Here is a 16,730-nt window from a genome sequence, read left to right on the forward strand (position 1 = left end):
GCCAGGCTGCCAAGTCCTGCTGTGGTAACGTTCTTAAATGTAAGAACCATCCCTTTCACATCAAAGAAAGGTGGGAGGGACAGGGCAAGAGAGGAGTGAGGGAGAGATGCGAAAGAGTGAGAGACAAAAAATAGCGGAAGAGGACAGAGTGGCAGGTTATGGGATAAAGGACGGGGGACATAGAGGTAAGGAAGAGAGACTGAAAGAGGACAAGAAATTACAGAAAGGCACCAGTGGGTAGACAATATGATCGCACAACTTAACAATAAGCGTTTTAAATATGGAGAAGGTGCAGAGTGGAGAAGAAAAGCGGGTGGACCAAAACACATTCGGCCTCATTCTGACTTTGGCGGGCGGCAGAGGCCGCCCGCCAAAGTACCGCCGTCAGAAGACCGCTGCGCGGTCAAAAGACCGCCGCGGTAATTCTGAGTTTCCCGCTGGGCGGGCGGGCGACCGCCAGAAGGCCGCCCGCCCGCCCAGCGGGAAACCCCCTTCCAAGAGGATGCCGGCTCCGAATGGAGCCGGCGGAGTGGAAAGGGTGCGACGGGTGCAGTTGCACCCGTCGCGATTTTCAGTGTCTGCTATGCAGACACTGAAAATCTTGGTGGGGCCCTGTTAGGGGGCCCCTGCAGTGCCCATGCCATTGGCATGGGCACTGCAGGGGCCCCCAGGGGCCCCATGACACCCGTTACCGCCAACCAGGTTCTGGTGGTAAGGGGGTTGGAATCCCCATGGCGGCGCTGCCTGCAGCGCCGCCATGGAGGATTCCTCAGGCCAGGGGAAAACTGGCGGAAAACCGCTGGTTTCCCTTTTCTGACCGCAGCTTTACCGCCGCGGTCAGAATTGGCCTGGATGCACCGCCAGCCTGTTGGCGGTGCATCCGCGGTCCCCGGCCCTGGCGGTCCATGACTGCCAGGGTCGTAATGACCCCCATAGTGACATAGGTTGTAAATACGAGCCTCCCTTTGGCTGGATTGATGTTTGGCCAGTTTCATTAAACACCTGATACGGGGTGAGATGTGGCCCGTCCTATTCTCTTGCATTGGACTGGAAATGTCCAGATTTTGGATGGTGCTTAATATGTTTGTACAGTGAATTATAGATTATCTTTATTTTGGTATAGAAGGTAAACTAGGCGCAAGGAGATAAAAGTGATTTGCTAAGAACACTCTTACTCAAGTTGGGAAGCTAGGATTAAAACATTGGAACAACTTTATAGAAACTATTCACTTGCTAAAAAACAATGCAAATCTTTCTGCATCATTTTTATTGTATTTTCAGCAGGGCAAAACATTTACCAAGCAAACTGAACAATTTGTGCTGTGTTTAACTATTATGAATGCGAAATATGTAACTCACCTTGAAGAAAAAATAGCGAGAAGTAGCAAATATAGTGGAAAATCATTTTCTCCATTTTTTAAGGTTTTTGGGGGCTATAATTTCTTTCACTTATATATCTTTTTGCAAAAGTACAATGCTTAAGAGAAAAAAGTGTTACACATTTTAGCAATGGTTTCACAATTATTTCTAATCTTTGGGCAGGTTCAAAAACCGTCATTTGTTGTGGACAGTGCAAAATATGCTTGCTTCCAACCCTCCTACATAAGAAGCAAATTACTTCAATCTTTTGCCCTGTTTGTTTATACTGATGCAAAGAATCTAGTATTATGTTTGCAAGAATGTTGGTTATTAGTTGCTAAGAATCTGGGTCCATCAAAACTAATAAATCTGCAACCTTCCCTTTAATGGGAAGAAAATAACCCATTGTAACACTTGACTCTTTCAGGGTTGCAAAGTAGAGAAGTCTAAGGTCTACTCAGGGAAGGTGGTGGAGGCTAGAAACCCCAGCTCAATGATATGCAACATCACTCAAATTATGGTCAAGTCAGTGCTTTTTCATATAAAAAGGAAAGGTACTCGACAGCTACAGCTCCATACTTTGCATTACAAATATGTACATTCAGATAGATGGAAAGACTACTACTGACACTCGTACCACATTTCACCTTTAGTGGATCCTGAATGTTATAACCACAATACTCTAGCCTACACTTGACAAAATACGGGGGTCATTACCTAAAAGACAGTCCTACTGGCTTTGTCACTGTGACACCACATTGAAAACAGAAACATTGCATAACAGACCAATACTACACTAATGAAAGCAACGGTGGTGGTACTATCTTACAACAACATTCATTAAGGCTTGTCATGACTCACCTCACTGTTAACATTGGATTGTCAATGAAGCAATTTAAATTATGCCAATAACCATCATTAAAACATGTAATGATTGACTATAAACCTATTTCTTGTCAATACAAACGTTTCATGACCTTGATTGGATTAGAATACATACCATCATTTTCAATAAATAATAATCAAAATAATTCAATTGGTGCAAGAATCTTTCTACAACTTTACCTATGTTGCCATTGCAGCTTTAGTACCAACTAACTGGAGTTCTCGCAATCCAGAACACATGTACAAAAGTAGAGGTTGCAAGAGTGCTTGAAAAACCACAGTAATCTCTACAGAGAGACCAAAGATAAATATATCAGACCTAGGTTTAGTATGTGTGCCTACTTTTGAAAATTACTGGTACACCCATTAAGTTGTTAAAATTGGAGAGGGTTAGCCCTGAAGAAAGCCCATAGTACCTACCCGAGTACTGGTAATAGGGCCGAAACATGTAGACAGTGTTCATAAGATTTGAGTTTTCCCATGACTTTTTTAACCCTTCTCTATGGGGACCCTAACAAAACTTTCAACCAAGAGATACGCTAAATAGTTCCTCTCACTAACTATTACTCCCACACCAAATCATCTATGGCCCCAAATCCACAGGAAAAGAACTTTGGTTTTCCATACCCCAAAGCTCCCCTGCTTGCTCAGGATAGTAGCCCACACTGGTGGTTACTTTTACTAATATGAGTAGGGACCTCATGACGAGGCATGCTACCCAGGGGTGAGTGAGGGTGTCCGTCCTAAAACAATCACATTTCTTGCAGGAAATCTCACACAAGGTCTAACTTTTTTTTACTTCTTAGGAACCACACACATTTGCTATCCTAGGGTGGCACATCATAACTCCACCCCTCCCTAACTCTCCTGTAGAGCATTCTGGGGCATTTTTGGATGGTTCAACAAGTGGTATACAAAAGGATTTTCCCTGGGAGCCTCAGCTCTGCTGCCGACTGACACTACCAGCTGATCCCTTCCCACTAAATCGTCACGGGGGAGCCGCTCCTCTGTTTGGACCCAGAAGTCTGCCCTTCCTCCATTTTGCCGTTGGGCTGAGTCTTGGCCAGGCAAGGTGCAGTGTGTGGAGATAATTAGTACATGCAGATTTCCTCACCATACATTATGTCCTTTCCTAGGAACTGGGCCACACATTTTTAGTGGCTTTATTGTGTGGGGAGCTATTCGATCCTCCTCCTGGCCAGCAGAGTAATTAACTTGCTCCAATAGGGGGGACAACGGCCTGGAATCTGATTATGGATGGGCCACGGAAATATCACAATGCTTTAGGTACCGGAAGGAGTACAGCTATCACAAAAGGGACAATGGACGTACAATCAGTGTACATGCTTACCCAAAAAATGATAATTCAGTGGTATCTATAAGTCTACATATGGTGAAACTGAGGTGGTGCAGATGTCGCCCACAAGGTATAATGCAGTGAGCACACAACCTTTCAGTAAGTACTACTGACCATCTATATGATTACCCTCCCATTATATGAGGCCTACACCAGGTCAGCAACAATCCCTGAAGGATTTCTTCTACAACAAGCTACTCATGTACAGATATCGAGTGAGCTAGGCTGTGGTCTAAGTATCCCAGAGTCTCTGACCCTAGCTGCACAGCAGGGGTATTATCTTAAAGGGAGGACAATGGCATTTTGCACTCAGTCCTTATCCACTGACTTTACAATGTGTGACTCACGCTTATGTTGAAAGTTCAAAAACTAGTCAGTCAAAAGGGAAATCCAGGGGGATTAAATGACTGGAGTCCACTTTGCCACAATGCTCATTGTAAGTCCAGCAGGAATCAAAATTAAGCCGAAGGCTCAAATGGTCATTTGTGCCAACATTGGGATTCCATGTTTTGTAGAAAAAAGTACACCTTGAGTTTCTTTCAAGGTTCTCGTTTTACCAGGAAAAATCTGACAAAATGTAATCAGTAAAAGCTGCTCAGAAATATGGAAAGAATGCAGAAAATATTGCATAAAACAATGATTTAACATTTTAGACTTCATTGAAAGCTGAAGAACACATAATGACATGGTAATGCCGCACGTGCTAACCATGCCACCCTGTGTTATCTGTATTTAGCACACGGAGTAACGACTGATGCAAAGGACACCATAACTGGCCTATTCTCCAGGATCTATAGCCAACAAAGCAGCCATTAGACCATGTCTCACTACCCATGGCTCCAGACCCAGTGATGTCCAGTTCCTTGCCTCCAGCCTGCCTCCCCAGACTTGGGGCCTGATTACAACTTTGGAGGAGGTGTTAATCCGTCCCAAATGTGACGGATATACCACCAGCCGTATTACGAGTTCCATAGGATGTAATGGACTCGTAATACGGCTGGTGGTATATCCGTCACTTTACCATCACTTTTGGGACGGATTAACACCTCCTCCAAAGTTGTAATCAGGCCCTTAGTCCTGTTTCTAATCATTCATGTTACAGCGCAAAGGTTTTGATGGGTTGTGTGCATTAAAAGTTTACTGGTGCTAAACGCTGCTGCGAAAAGTGGCTCTTTCTAGGTCTCACTTAGCCTATATTTGTAAGCAAAGTGAGTACGCTTTACTTCACAGCCACGTCAATTTCTGCACAGAATGCATCTGTTTGTGTGGAAGCCGCAGTGTTGGCATGTTTTTCACAAAGTGTGACACAGTTTTGGTGAGCGTCCAATCTGCTACATTGTGAAGACGGAGGTGTGCGTTCATTAGACGCCTGACATTCTGTGCTGTGTTCAAAATATACATTGATTCCTACCGCGCTAAGGGTACAAACCACACTGCGTTCTGGAGGAATCAGTTGTGTTTGTGGACAGTCGTCTGTAAATGTATGCACATAGTGAGTGCACTGCCTGGCCGTGCACCTTCGCATTTAGTACAGTGTGAGGGGTACCCCTAAAAATGGAACTGCAGGAAATTACTGTGATCTGAAGGGCACATTCTTCCTTCTTTGATCAGCAAACTGGGGACCATCACATAGGGTAATGACAACAGCTGTTACAGTGCTTAGAAAGCACATAATTCACTATAAAATGCTAAAAATCAAGATATCGTTTTTAAACAAGGGGTTAGGTGTGTATTGTACACTGTTTAGTCAGCTTTTACATACAACAGTCTCACACCTGTAGGTTTGTCAAAGTGCAAACATTGTAAAGTGTGGTCTATGTTATACACACAAAGCCTGAAATTCCAAAGCAGGTTCACTGTCACTGAGTCAGAATATAGAGGCAAAACATTTGCTCCGATTATCCTCCCAGCTAAGTACAGGAATATCAGCTTTTTGTAAACTAGGAATGTTGGCAGGGAAGCACTTGAAGAAATAAGTTAAGGTTCTCGGTCATTGTTTTCATAGACTATAGACGCCCCACTTAAAAAAAAACAGTCACACATTTGGTGCGTTGATGAGAGCTGCATTTTTAAATAAAGTATGTGCCAATTTTTTACAGAAATAAAGTAATCCCTATTTGTTTTCTTGGCCACTTACAATTCCCTATTCCGATCTTGATGCAGGACCTTTGGCCAAATATATTTTGTTTTTGTAAATTACATATGTTAGACTTTTCATCCTTGGCGTGATCTCCCTTGACTTTTTTGCCTCTGTTTCCCAGGTTGCTGCTTCTGCCTGTGGTAGAGGACAAAGACTCGACTTTGTGTTGCCTTCTTTCTTGTGAAGAACTTTCCAAGGGCTTGATTTAGAGCTTGCCTCCTGTTGTTTGAAGTATCAGAGACAGCAAAGACTTCTCTCTGCCAGCACCTGGAGCCTCTGCTGAGACTCCTACTCTGCCAAGTGGTGCCCATCCAGTTCTTGGGACCCGGAAAGGAGAAGCTGGCAGCCCAAGAGTGAGAAATCCATGCACCGACCACCGTGCGGGGAAAAGATTGACGCAACACCGATCTGTGGCTCAAAAATCGAAGCGCTGCTGGCTTCGCGGCTGAAAATCGACATTCGCATGCAACGTGACCGGAAGATCGACGACCGCGGCTGGAGAAACGACTCGCAGGATCGCTGATGGAGGCTGGTGAGATCGCAACCCGCACTGCATGGTTTTTGGATCATCGTGCAGCTGGAGTTCTCATGCAAACTCTGCTGGACATGTAAAAATGACACAAGGCCTGCCCGGACCCGAGAGGGCTGACCGGATCGATGCATCGCTCTCCTGTGGAGAGAAGAAGCGACGTACGCCGACCTGACTGAAGGAGAAAAGACGCAGGGTCTTGCTCGTGAGTGATATTGACGCATCGCAAGCCCTTTTTGACTCACACTCGCCCGTGCAGTTTTTTTTTGGACGTGCCCAAGGTACATTTTCACATTAACAGCATTAGTGTTGTGCTTAAAATTACATGAAGACTCTTTTTGCATTTTTATTGATAACTTGACTTGTGTATTGTGGTTTTTTGTCGTTTTGGCCTTGTTTTGTTTAGATAAACATTCTCTATTTTTCTAAACCTGTGTTGTGTCATTTTGTAGTGTTTTCGTTAAGTTACTGTGTGTGTTGGTACAAATACTGTACACCTGGCTCTCTGAAGTTAAGCCTGCCTGCTCATGCCAAGCTACCAAGGGGGTGAGCTAGGGTTAGCTCTGGGTGATTCTCTTTTACCCTGACTAGAGTGAGGGTCCTTGATTGGACAGGGGGTAACCTGACTGCCAACCAAATACCCCATTTCTAACAACATACAATTGTGTGAACATTTCTCAACTGGTTTAACTTACCTATTTAACTCAAGGTTATGCATATGTCTTACTTGGTGTGTTGGAACCCTTGTTTGACATTCTAAAGTTGAGGCGCAGTACACACCTGCATTCAGATGACATTTTAGCACATTTAAACAATGGGTGGATTTCAACCTGCACGCAAAATGCACAAACCTCCCCCTGAGCACGGTCACAGTCACCTAGCAGCTAACATGCATAAGGAAGTACACTTGAACACCTGGCAGACCACAAGTGGAACCAAACTTACGAATCCAACTTCTGGTGATTTTTAACTTTCGGTATTCCTTCAAAAATTGGTAAAAACAAACTCTCCGTGTTCTGTTCCTTGTAGGATGCCCTCCTGACTTCTTGTCATTACGGACACTGTTTCCAGTTTTGGACTTGTGTGACAGTCTAATGCATGCTGGGTGTTGTAGTCTTCTTTGCTTCCACTGAACAAGCTAGACTAACATACTTGATACCAATGATTTGTAGGCGATGGTTCAGGACTGGAGACAATGACCATAATGGCCTGGAGTAAAGTGGTCACATTTTTTCAAACAGCAATTAAACATACTTAGATCAACATCTACACCTCACCACCCCCCTTGCCGCCGCCACTAACATTGCATGCTTCATTACAACGAGGAACCAGTTCCAACAGGACTCCCTTTGGGCAAGATATAATGATTGTACCTTCTATGTGAAACCCACAAGATATCAAGTTCAGGACCCCTATATGCAGCCCAATGGCATCAATAATGCCTAAATTGGTAACTGCACCTAGAGTAGATAATGTTACAGCAACGTTGCCTTTAAATGGGGAATAACTTGCGCAAAACATTGTATTTTTGAGTTCTCTCGATCTATTGCAGTGGAGATGGCTCAAGGTTGAGGCTAGTGCTGATAGGAATGGTGTTCTATGCTGCAGTGCGGGTTTAAAATGTATTTGCGTTGTGGTAATACCATATTATTTGATATAGGAGGACAGCGCTAAAATGCATAGTAAAACACAGCACACCCAACGCAACATTGGTGTACTCATGAATAGATCTTGGTGATCGTTCTCGTGCTGTGAAGTGGCAGCAATGTGATGCGCTGGCCCTGAACCAATACATAAGTTAGTTCATAAATTGAGTTTTGCATTTTTACACTGTGAAAACTGTGAAACCAATTGAAAAGGCAAAATAGGTTCAAACTTTAGCCTGGACCAATGATAATATGGACCAGCTTAAATAGGATTCACTGTAAATTGAATAGATATTCGTAAATAAGTGATGAGTGGTATTGATGCTAAACCAGGGGCGTTAACAGAGGCCCCCGCAGCGCCGGTGGTGCAAGGGGACCCACATGCTTACCCATACTGGAGCGAGACCACTCAGCCCTTACTGATGTGTGGGGGGGGTCTTCAGCATATTTTGCGGGGTGTATCACATTTTGTTACGCCACTGTACTAAACACTGTGGATTAGTCATTTCAACCACCTTCGAAGAAAGTAAAGGACTAAGTTGACATTAAAACTGTGATGTGCGAGTTACACCCACCTTTCTGTTGCAAGAAGATGTGGCTCTTGATCTATAATATTAGCACATAAATTCCTTACACTGTGGTTGTCAGTAAATAGTAGCTCAAAGTGTGTCAATAGTTCTGCCAATTGTCTTCCAGCACCCTCTTAGACAACCTTCTGCTCCAGTCCTCCTCCTTGAAGCAGCTCTTTTCTGGGCAAACTGCAGTTTTCCTTCTGTAGAAGGGATACCTGCCACTCTGATGAACCCCCTAACCATTGTGCATGTCTGTACCCCCAGGTCTGTCAGCAGGATCCTGGCACACGCTTCTCCAGAATCCAATGCATTGATATTTTCAACACATAAACATGTTACAACATGCCTTTTTATTTAAACTAAAACTGTCTAATTAAATTATACCGACGACAGCTAATGACATATGTGAAAACTGAGCTGCAGCTATAACTCTTTACAGAATTATTCATTCATTTTGTGTGTTTTTTTTTAAATAGAGGCTTAAAAGCAATACTACGGTTTTTACTGACTTTCAGAACTGTTTTTAGCAAGATAGCCATTTTGTGTATCCAGGAGAATTCCATGGTTTTCCTTTCTTTGACATTGCAATGGTAGGGACATTTTTGCCTTGACCAGCGAAGAATTAATTGAGCTCTTTGTGAAGGGGAAGAGATGTTCTTTTAAAAGGGATGCTTTTCCAGTTAGCTCCACAGAAGCCTAGATCCCATTCTATGGGAGAATTGGATTATATATTAATACATAGGAACCAATTGGCCACTAACAGGCCAGTCAAGAGGAGCACATAGATTATTTCAGAAATCCTTACATGAAGTTAGGTACCTTTGAGGAGGAGACTGAATCATAGCTTTAGTTTGGACACTTTAGTCGATTGAAATCTCATAGATTAGGTGTGTGGGGGGGGTCATCTTTATAATGTCAAGTTGCTGGAAACATGCAGGGGACCCAATGCTTTATTGCCAATAAAATGCTTTGTAATTATGCAAAGAACACTTCAGAGCTCAAAGGTACTTCAAAGACAGAACTTTGCATCACCTGAGATGACACAATCAGCAGTTGGATGCACTTATCCATCCTCAGAGCTGTGAGTTTGCCTTGGCTTCTCTGGGGACCAAGGAAATTAGCACAAATTATGATCACACTAGGACACATACCAATCACAACTCTGCATTTAGAGTCTTGGAGTAACAGAAACCAAAGTAACAACAACTATAAAATGTCCTTGGATGTCAAGGACGAATTAAAAAAAACACTGAATCCATTCACCGTCAAAACTCTTTGAACACACTGAAAATAATTGACTGGAAAAGGCCACAGCATCAATTTGAACACCTTGCATACTGTTTCCACCAGAATATTTCCCTTTTGAGAATATTTTATATCCACGTCTCTTCATTTAGAGCACATGTTGAGATGATTAGAGGCTGTGGACTTCCTCCAGATTCCCCGCCGATGACCAGTAAGTACTTGAAAAAAATAAGCTGTAAAGTGAGTCTTCATGAGAACTGACAGGTTGAATCCACATCTCGAGTTTAACTACCATGGTTCTGCCTTTGACCTCTGGAAAGGATTTCTCCCATACAGAGCATTTTCTTCACATCAAATTTGTTTCACTGGAGAGTATTTCAAGCCGAAGCCAACTACTGCACCTGCTTCAGTCAATGCTTGTGAACTAACCTCAGATATGGATTTAAAACTCCTCTTACCTCAGCGTGTTTGAATGAAGCACCATGAGTTCTTTGAAGTCAGATGAGATTTTCTCCATGCATACACCACATCCATCTTTCGAAGATCACTCATGGTCGGTCAGCTCTTTAATCCAAGTCCAGGACACATAGCATAGACTTTAAAAATTTGGATAATGCCACAGACTTTAAAGTGTTTTTAGAGCTGAGGTTTATTTTAATGCCCCGTAAACTAACCCCAGGAAATAGTTTGACCCATTTTTATTCTGATCGCTCCAGTTTTCATCACAGAAGTCTACTTTCTGGTTTAAAATTTGTCTATTTCAATATCTACTTTTGTCTGGGTCCTGAAATGTCTTTTATTTCTTTTTGTAGCTTTATTGTTGTTTCGTACACAATCACACACCATATCAGGGAAAACTGTTTGCGACTCGATATGTTCTTCCTCTTCTACTCTTCCAGAGTTGTTCACACACATTGCATCTCCTGTTCTGGTGTTGTTGAGCAACTCTTCCCTCATCATTTTTTTGGTCTCTTGTTCCTATCTTTTGTCCCATTGGAACGAACATCACACAATATCTTTTTGTGTTTGTTTCCTTTTGCCATTGGGGTTTTGCATCCCTGGTTCTTTTTTAGACTCTTCTAGCTGACTTGTACACAAAGGTGATTCAGTCCGTACAAATTAGACCAATAAACAAGGTGTCTGCCCTCAACTGCACGTGATGAACAGAAACTTAAACAGTGCAGGTTTATTGAAGGTTCAAAAAACAAATCTTTGCAGGGGATATGTGAATCTGCTTAGCCTCAACCCCATACGCCACAGACAAACACTGGGATTTTCCCTGAAGTGTTTGAGTAGTTGCGGCTCCTCCCTATGGGCAGAGAAGCGTCACCCCCCTGCTAGCAGCAGCAGCTGCTAAACCTTTTAAAGAAAACGATAATAAACTATAAACTATGTTTATTATCATTTTCTTTAAAAGGGGCGGGGGCCACAGGGTGACGTGCACTGAGCACTCCTCCTCAGAGTACATGTGTATTTGGCCGGCCGTCTCGGGCCGGCCAAACTCACATGCGCTGTAGGCTGTCTCCAGCCCGGCAACTGTGTTGGCGGGCTGGAGAGAGCCTACACAGGCCCCCAGTCTGCCTGGAAGCACCCATCCAGGGTGCTCCCAGCCAATCCTGACACTGCTTTGGGCAGCGTCAGGATTGGCTGCAGGGCAGGCTGGGAGCATGTGCCTGTACAGCCGGAAGGGAAGAGGAGCGGAGGGGCGTGGGATCGCGCCGAAAAAGGTAAGTGTTTCTTTTTGTTTTTTTTAATTCAATTTAAAGCCCCTCTCCCGCGGCTCCTTCCTGCCCCAACCCTTCCGTGGCCCATGAGCAGCTACTTTGTTTTAGACTATAAAAATTGTAGCGGTGAGGATGCGAGAGCTCGGGGAAATTTATTTCACTCCCAACTAGAGTTTCTGCTAAAGGCACAAACCGGACCACCCAGAAAAGGACTTTAAGTGGCCTCTGAGAACCCCTACAGGGAAAGAAAAGTGACAGCATTTTTGCAATATGGAGGCTGGCAGAAAGAGAGAGTTTAAATTAGTGCTGATTGGTTTAAATCTCAATAGGGACAGTGGTGCCTGAGTGATATTAGCATTCTTTTAGGTATTTTGCACTCTAGGAAGTGAACATGCAGCTCATCTGCAGCGATGAAGAGGCTCCTTCCAGCTTAGACATTCATCCCTACTGAGCATAGCAAAGAGACGACAGCAGTGGGGCTCTGGGAGCACCAGAGCCCCACCTCATTCTCCAACAAGAGGGTCCCATCCGAAGACTGGGTCAAGGTGCTCACTGTGGACGGCGTGGCCCAGCATCAGGAGATCATCATAGCAGAAGACCCAGCCAAGCACAGGATTAACATTTTTAATTACTGATAAAATATCCAAAATTATACCCTGGTATAGGTCTAACCATCATTAAAAAAATAAACAACATTGAATAAATCGTAAAAAATGCAATGCAACAGGATTAAACCATTCTATTTGATCTATCAGGAATTAAACTATTCCTTCTTTCCTTTAGTGAATTGCTACTTCAGGCTTGGCCAAATTGAGCCAGTACACTAAGTTTTACCTTTCAGCATTTAATCTTTAATCATGAGTTTGAAAAGAGAGCGAACAAACACTGTCAGGATAATATAAATTATTTGTGAAGTGCTGCAAATCACCCGTAAGGGAGCCCAAGACAATCTCCTGGATCTCCTAGGGATTTTCACAATTTGTATGACACGCTCTTCAACTTTGTTCATAAAACAATTTCCAAATTAAACATATACCCCAAATCTGGTTCGGAAATATAAATTTATGCCAGATGAGCCATATTTTTTGTTTGCATAATGCTATTTACCTTATGCAAACTACATGTGACCCTTACTGCTTAATTTTCTTTATTGACATTTACAATAATAACTTTTATGTTGGGATGGAGTATTGTAATGTTGACACAACTACTGCTTGTATTAAGAATGGGGAGTGGATATTTGCGTAACTTGCATTACAATAATTACGTGAAATTGCAGCAAAAATATGCAAAGTTAAATCCATCATTTCACGCTATATCTTACTACAAAATGCATCCATATATAAATTTTTGGGTGCGAGGTCTCATTTACACAAAAGCACTGTAAAAAACAGCCATCGATAGTCTCTTGTTCCCGTGCGTTCTAGGTATATTTTTATTGTGAATTGCGCCATTCATGGTAAAGTTTTATCGTGAATGGCACATACTTACGTGAAGAACCATAAAGGAGTAATTTGGGGGATTTTGCGTAACAAACATTACACCACCCTGATTAAAATTTCTCCCAGGAGTAATAAAGGGCCTGATGTAGACCTTGGCAGATGGGTTTCTCCGCCACAACGGCGACAGATATCTTGTCCGGCGAAATCTAAATCCCGTTATATACTACAGGATTTACATTTTGGCACACAGGATATCCGTCACCATTGTGACAGAGTAACCCGTCCGCCAAGATCCAAATCAGGCCCAAAGTTGTTTTTTTTCGTTCAATATTAAGACAAACACACTCTCTGGAGAGGGAATAAAGAGGGTGATGATCAGTCTGTGTTCACCTGGGTTTAGAAAGTAAGCAAATCCAAGACATTCAGATGGAACTAGGCAAATATAGTCAGATGTGTCTGCACCACATAGAGTCCAGCGTTGGAACGTGGGATGGTCGCATACCTAAGAATACCCACCCACTGAGAAAATGGCCCCCAACTACTGGGATTCAAGAAAACCCCTTGTGACAACTTTGTTGTATTGCATGATGTTGTGACATCTGCCAAAGAAAATGGTATCCGACTAGTGAGATTCATAAAGCCCATCGTGGTGAGACTCACTATCCAACACACCCTTGTGACTCAAGGCATCCCCTGCGGTTATATCTGTATGTGGAACTTTGACCTTACAATCTTGATGAGAACCTGTGTAATTTGATACACCTTCTGGGCACCTTCTTTATCTGTTTCACACCAGCAAAAGTGAGCCCTTTGTGCTAATGCTCTCTCTCGTGCTATGGAGTTGCCTACATTCATTATGCTTCTTCCAATTCTTCTTTTTCCTCTGAAAGGTTGTGAATTTCATTATTAGTTCCCCGATATCACTTCTTCATTGATGCAGGGCCACAACTCAGATGACATGAAGTGTTCCTCTGGGCTACCAGTAGCTTCTTCAAATAAATGCACCCCTCTAATCTCTCTTCCAACAGGACCAAAACCAGACAGATAATGAAAACATGCTGGTCTTCCTTGAATGAAAGAACAGCATCCTTTTTCTTTCTGCACAACATCCTCACCCACCCATAGCTATCAGAAAAGTGCTATTTTCCTGAGCCTGTGTTTTCCACCTTACTGGTGCTTGACCCGGCTTCGGAAAGAACATAGTGATGCACAGCTTGTTCTTAGGTTATGGTTGATGCCCATTCAGCTGTATGGGAATATCCCAAAGAAGGGTGCATGCCCAACAGCACACCTGATGAACACAGTCTTTGCTTTCTAGTCCTAGTACCTGTCAGCCAATCTCCACCCCGTACAATAGTGTTGAAGGACTGTCAATACTGCACTAAACCTATCCCCAGAGTCAATGCTTTAGCTAATTCAAATGCTCAGATACACATGTCAAGCCACATCTACAACATGCCACACTGGTCATCTGTTGAATGAGCAAGGACCCTCGCTTCCAGTCGGCCAAGTAATTGCATTCCACCATTTCATGCAGTATGGGTTTCCTCTGCTTTCTCTACTGGGTAAGGTGTTGCCAGACCATTGCTTATAATAGCCCTCACTTGGCTGTCAATGGCTTCCAAATGCTGCCCTTCATGGTTCTGTGAGACCTCCTCAGACTTCAGAAATGGCCTGAAAAATCTATGAGGCTGATTCCTACTTTCATGCATCCTCAACGTCTAAGCAGGCTGTGTGGCTGACCAACATCAGTAAGCCTCTAAGCTTCCATTGATGATTTCCCCCGAGGTCTCAAGACTTCATCCAGCTCTGCATCTTCCAGTTAGTTCTTAGCTTCTTCAGGTGAAAAGATTTTCCTTCATCTCATCCCAAAGCTCGCATGCACCACTGCTTGTGCTTCACAGGTATCGCAGCCCATTGTTTCAGGTTTTCCCCCAGCACAGTATACAGGCGCCCCTGAGGTCACGTGACTGCACAGGGGCTGCACCACCACAGAAGGAATGAGGCATACTAAATTTAAAGAAGGCCCTTTTTGTGGGCTACTTTTCAGTGTGCACGTTGAGCGTCAGGAATGTAAATAAGTCACATAGAACTAGGGTTTGGAATGGCGATATGTCATTCAAGAATGATGATGATTTGACTGAAGAATGGCCCCTGGTCAGTTGCTCCTGGCTGCCACCAGAATGGATCCTATTTGTTGCTATACCCTGACTAGATTTGCATTATAAATTCTTTAGAAGTAAGCTATATTGGAGGGTCACTACAGAAGACTGGTAAACCTATGCTGCAAGTTGTGCCCAGGCAGCACTTTACCAACAAAGCCAAACTTTTGGATGGTAAGCACCGATCATCCATCATCTTAGAGACCAAAGAGGACACCGGGGTAAAGTAAGAGAGGGGATGGAGTTGCATGGGCTGAAAGTTAAGTAACTAGAAGACTGTCACTAAGTACCACCTGCAGTATGAGAGCTTCATAGCGGCGAGTCAGCACTCCGCATGTCACTCTTCCAAAGGAAAGCACATGATAGTACCACCTGCATCTCCTTCATAGGCATGCAAAATGACAGTGTTCCCATTCACTATCACATAGACTAGGTTAGCACGTGAATGACGTGTGCGGTGCAACCTATGGTTAGTTATGTAAGCAATCCCATGTATGTAGGTACAGTTTCGACAACTTGGATTACGGCTACTACATGCAGTTGAATACATGCATGAATGCAGGTGTAGTGGAGAAGTAGACTGTGCGCTACAGTGAAAAATACCAATGAAGTAAAGCAGCAGGCTATCTACCACAGGTGCCAGTCTAAAGCCAGAAAAAAAAGATTAGGAATAACTGCAAGTAATGGAGGTAAAGGATGAAGATCTTTGAAAAGTTAAGAACTGGATGGTAAGTGGTTGGGCATGGCATGATAAATTGATGATGCCAGGGCAAATAGTTTGGAATGTTTGTGATGAACTGTGTACTTATAGCAGGTTGTGGACTAGTTGGCAGAGAGTATAGTTTGTGATTGCGTATAACATAAAAGCAACAACAAGACCAAAAGATGAGGAGTGTTCCATTATCCCCGGTGGAAGTGACAAAAGATCCATGTGTGAAGTAGGGTTTGGACATTGCTGGTCCTTCCATATTATTGCTAGGCGCAGGTGGAATTTTAATGATGCCAGAGTAATCAGAGTAATTTCAGTAATTCCACATTAACCTTTAACACAGTATTGCTGAAAACAACGGGTTTACTCCTGCTTGCATAATTAAGAGTAATGTGGGGGAAAAAAGCCTACTGTGAGGGCACATTAAGCGAGCACAAGCTGCAACTTGCATTCAGTAATCATGTTCTACTCCATTTACCTCTATTTCTTAGCGCAGTTTACATTCTTGCACCCATCATGGACGTGCGGAGGCGCTTTAGCGTTAAGGAATAGCGCTAAACGCAGAGTTACTTTTCATGCATAATTATGCATTATTAAAATCATGGGTAATTCCATGTGATTACCCCACACTGAATTACTTGAATTGCACCCACTTCTAATTAGTGCAATCAATAAGAAAATATGTTTTGATGTTAGTGGATAATACATCCAAGTGGGTAACAGCAAGGTGAGACATACCGGGGTTGTGGATTTGCTGCTGAAGGTTTAATTTGCTAGCAATTGAATGACAGAAAGACAAATTTACAGAAAATGGATGAAGTTTACAGCCAATGAAAAGGAGAACTTCCTGGCAGAGTTAGATAGGGAGCATCACAGAACTGCATTGGAAGTACCTAAGGCCAAGGGGTTGGCTGGACAAATGAATGGTGTTGTGAAGGCATGAGCGCAGAGAAGTGTTAA

This window comes from Pleurodeles waltl, chromosome 8, assembly GCF_031143425.1.
Source record: "Pleurodeles waltl isolate 20211129_DDA chromosome 8, aPleWal1.hap1.20221129, whole genome shotgun sequence".
NCBI classification, from domain to species: domain Eukaryota; kingdom Metazoa; phylum Chordata; class Amphibia; order Caudata; family Salamandridae; genus Pleurodeles; species Pleurodeles waltl.